The sequence below is a fragment of the Oncorhynchus gorbuscha genome, unplaced genomic scaffold (genome assembly GCF_021184085.1).
Source record: "Oncorhynchus gorbuscha isolate QuinsamMale2020 ecotype Even-year unplaced genomic scaffold, OgorEven_v1.0 Un_scaffold_12858, whole genome shotgun sequence".
NCBI classification, from domain to species: domain Eukaryota; kingdom Metazoa; phylum Chordata; class Actinopteri; order Salmoniformes; family Salmonidae; genus Oncorhynchus; species Oncorhynchus gorbuscha.
Window position 1 is genome coordinate 3,281 of NW_025755135.1, and position 4,854 is coordinate 8,134.

A 4,854-nucleotide genomic window follows, 5' to 3' on the forward strand; every position below is an offset into this window, starting at 1 on the left:
GTAACTGATGATATCACCATTTACAGCTCTCTCTCTCTGGCCATGTAACTGATGATATCACCATTTACAGCTCTCTCTCTCTCTCTCTCTGGCCATGTAACTGATGATATCACCATTTACAGCTCTCTCTCTCTCTGGCCATGTAACTGATGATATCACCATTTACAGCTCTCTCTGGCCATGTAACTGATGATATCACCATTTACAGCTCTCTCTGGCCATGTAACTGATGATATCACCATTTACAGCTCTCTCTCTCTGGCCATGTAACTGATGATATCACCATTTACAGCTCTCTCTCTCTGGCCATGTAACTGATGATATCACCATTTACAGCTCTCTCTCTCTCTCTGGCCATGTAACTGATGATATCACCATTTACAGCTCTCTCTCTCTCTCTGGCCATGTAACTGATGATATCACCATTTACAGCTCTCTCTCTCTCTCTGGCCATGTAACTGATGATATCACCATTTACAGCTCTCTCTCTGGCTATGTACGATATCACCATTTACAGCTCTCTCTCTGGCCATGTAACTGATGATATCACCATTTACAGCTCTCTCTCTCTGGCTATGTACGATATCACCATTTTAATATGCAGTATTTAAAACATCAGGTCTTACACTTTGCGATCAGGCTGTCCACGAAGCCCATTGAGAAACGGAAGAAGATAAACTTGTGCAAATGGTCGACCTGAGAAGACAGAAGGCATCGCAGCATTATCATCAAAACACTTTTTAAAACTCACAAATCAGCAGTTTGTCCATTTAGACAGAAGTGAAGACAGAGCTTTAATGTACCTCGGACTGGCACACAGGACTAACGGTAACTCACCAGTTTCTTAAATGTCGAGTGAATCGTCTGTTTCTCTCTCATGTTCCCGTTGTAGAAGGCAATCTCCTCACTAAGACAAAACACGTTAAACATCATTTAGTTCTCTTTTTTTTTTTTTAACACCACGACAGGGGTGATTTAATAAGTTTTAACTTAAAATTTTTTAAAAGCACTCTATTGCCAACCCATGATGTACTCAGATCCAGGCTTTCACACCTGTTGGTGATGAGTCGCGAGTTGACATATCGGTACTCTCCCTCGTAGCGCTGCTCTGTCACCGTCATCTTACCGATGGGCCGTCGTAGTCTGGTCAGGAACAGGCCTGAGACCAGCAGGTAGGTCATCATACTCGCTGGGCCCTGACGGTGAATCACATACAGAATATATTTCAGATTATATTTCAGATTATATTTCAGAATATATTTCAGAATATATTTCAGAATATATTTCAGAATATATTTCAGAATATATTTCAGAATATATTTCAGAATATATTTCAGAATATTCTAAAAAAAACCTGAATGGAATCTATTGGTTGCTTCTGGAATCTGAATTTCGTATTCACCTGGGCACCGATGGCAGCGTCAGCTTGAAGATGTACAGTCCAATGTCCAAGAGAGGCTAAAGGGGATACGCAGTAGTGTTAACATGTAGACCTACCTGGTGGAGTAGGGGCCCGAGGGCACACAGTGTGTTGCGAAATCTGTCAATGTATTGTCAAATTGTATAAACTGCTTTCATTTTGCTGGACCCCAGGAACAGTAGTGGCTTCCGTGGCAGGAACCAATGGGGATCAATAATAAATACAAATAACAGCTTTCAGCAATATCACGATTTACAAGTTAATGATAAACTAAGGTGTACTACAACAACCATACAAATTCCTAAACATACACCTTGGAACCACACATACGAGAAGATATAGACAAGAATGTATACTTCGGTCTTAAACAAACAGTAGTCAGCCAGCATGATAGTTTAGGTGTAGCCTACAGTACCTTGCTGAGGTTGGAGTAGAGGTCCACCACGCTGTTACAGAACCTCTCTACATCCTGAGTCAGCAGCTGGTCAGCGTTAGCGATACGGTTATCCAGGTTGCCCATTTTGTAGTACGTGTATCCTCTGGGGATGACACACATTTTGAGTGAGTTCAATTACAGACAGACTGACTATGGGAATGTAAGGTTATGAGAAGAGGCAGTAGACAGAAGACAGCGCAGTAGACAGTGCAGTAGACAGCGCGGTAGACCGCAGGGTAGACAGCGCGGTAGACCGCAGGGTAGACAGCGCGGTAGACTGCAGGGTAGACAGCGCAGTAGACAGCAGGGTAGACAGACAGCGCAGTAGACAGTAGGGTAGACAGACGCAGCGCGGCAGACTGCGGCGCGGTAGACAGGCGGCGCGGCAGACAGCGCGGCAGACAGCAGGCAGACAGTAGTATACAGACAGCGCAGTAGACAGCAGGGTAGACAGACAGCGCGCAGTGCAGTAGACAGTAGGGTATACAGACAGTAGACGGTAGACAGTAGGGTATACAGACAGCGCGGTAGACAGTAGGGTATACAGACAGCGCGGCAGACAGAGACAGCGCGGTAGACAGCAGACAGACAGCGCGGTAGACAGTAGGGTAGACAGACAGACAGCGCGCGGCAGACAGCGGCGCGGCAGACAGACGAGCGCGGCAGACACGGCGCGGCAGACAGTGCGGCAGACAGACAGTAGGGTATACAGACAGACAGCGCGGTAGACAGGGTGCAGTAGACAGCGCATTAGACAGTGCAGTAGACAGTAGGGTATACAGACAGTAGACAGTGCGGTAGACAGTAGGGTATACAGACAGCGCGGTAGACAGTAGGGTATACAGACAGCACGGTAGACAGTAGGGTATACAGACAGCGCGGTAGACAGTAGGGTATACAGACAGCGCGGTAGACAGTAGGGTATACAGACAGCGCGGACAGTAGGGTAGACAGACAGCGCGGTAGACAGTAGGGTAGACAGACAGCACGGTAGACAGTAGGGTAGACAGACAGCACGGTAGACAGTAGGGTAGACAGACAGACGGCGCGGCAGGCAGACGCGCGGCAGGCAGACGGAGGCGGCGGGGCAGGCAGCAGACGGCGCGGCAGGCAGACGGCGCGGTAGACACAGTAGGGTATACAGACAGTAGACGGCGCGGTAGACAGTAGGGTAGCATACAGACAGTAGCGGCGCGGTAGACAGTAGGGTATACAGACAGTAGGCGGCGCGGTAGACAGTAGGGTATACAGACAGTAGGCGGCGCGGTAGACAGACAGCGCGGCGCGGTGAGCCCAGTCAGTAGGGTATACAGACAGTAGGGCGGCGCGGTAGACAGTGCTTACTTGAGGTACTCGTCGTAGAGGTGTTTGGTTAGCCTCACTCTGAACCTTAGCTTCAGCTCATTCAGACCCAGCTTCAAAGTTATTCACCAATGCGATCTGTCAGTCAACAAAACATACACTTTAACATCAGCTCTTCATCAAAACACAACCTTAGTACACTGTCCAAACACAGATGAAATCTGGATTTGTTTTAATCCACAGGCAAAGAGACAGTTGAATACAAAAAGCATGCAGAGAATATTAAACACCAATTGTCTAGAGGATAAGACACATTCTGTAAAAACGTACATATAACAAAACAGAATATTCTCAGTTTTCCAGGCAATGTATGATCGATCCTATTATCTGGTTATTGATCAATTATATATAAAATATAAATGATATTAGGAAGTGATGAGTTACAGTATTAAGAGAGGATACGAATAATATACAGTCAATATTATTATGCTAATAATAATAATATTAATATCAGACGACCTCTGAGTATTTAAAACAGAATAAGAAAGTAGACTGGAATCGGCGTTGTAAAACTAACCAACTACTGTAACATGACATTTATATATCAGAGGCAAATCAAATCCACAGACATCTAAAAAAACCGAGTCAATTGTTGGATGCAATGAAATAACAAAAAAAGAAAAACACACTTACAAGTGGCATCACTTTGCAAAAGTTGAACAAGTAGTTCTTGAAATCGGTGTTGGAACGACCGATAATTGCGCTGCAGACCCAAAACATGCACAAGAACGAACCAACTGGGTCAGTGACATGGGACACACAGCTAGGCAATACATTGGCAGATGAGTGGATTTCACCTGTAACGGTAGTGCCTAGATTCTAGCCTCAGTAAGATCTGTTTATGCTTCAGCCAACTCCTCTGCCATGATGGTCATGGGGGAAAAAACCCTGTTAAACTCAAGCACATACAGTACCAGTCATAAGTTTAAACAAACCTACTCATTCCAGGGTTTTTCTTCATTTTTACTATTTTCTACATTGTAAAATAATAGTAGAAGAAATCAAAACTATGAAGTAACACATATAGAATCATGTAGTACATTGATATCTCTGCTAATGATACCACTGGGGAGATTGAAAGGCATGTCTTTTCATGCGCAGGAATTCAGTTAATATGATCCGGGGCTGGTTTCCCAAAGGAATAGCTCAATCCTGACCAAAGCACACTTTAAAATAATTATCTCCATTGAACATGCGTCTTAGTCCAGTATATCAGGCTTAATCTGTGCATAAAAATTGCATTTACATTGTAACCCCAACAACACGATCACATCCACCAAACTCATTGGTCAGTGAAGAATCACAGGTCACATGGCAAGTCAGGGTTCTAACCACAGAATGAAAGTGTTCTAATTCTATCTCAGTGATTCTCACCTTTCAATCATGGTTCCATTCTGGATCATCCAGACATCACAATATGTCCTGGTCACCAACATGGCAGCTATGAGGACAAAGGTATCCTGTCTGTGATGACAACGGAGGAATAGAGAAGTGGTGACCAGGATTTAGGACCATATTTTAGACTAAAATACACAGATTAAACAATGCAATGGACAGTTCTTTAAGCAAATCAATGTCATGTTTGTATTGTAAATAATATGAGCAAACTAGATGAATGACTAGTACATGGCAGTTC

At 44.3% G+C, this 4,854-nt stretch overlaps 1 pseudogene; it reads right to left on the reverse strand.

The window, feature by feature from the left end:
• Window positions 1–559: 559 nt before the first annotated feature.
• On the reverse strand, window positions 560–4,682 carry LOC124030599 (annotated as a pseudogene).
• Window positions 4,683–4,854: the final 172 nt, after the last annotated feature.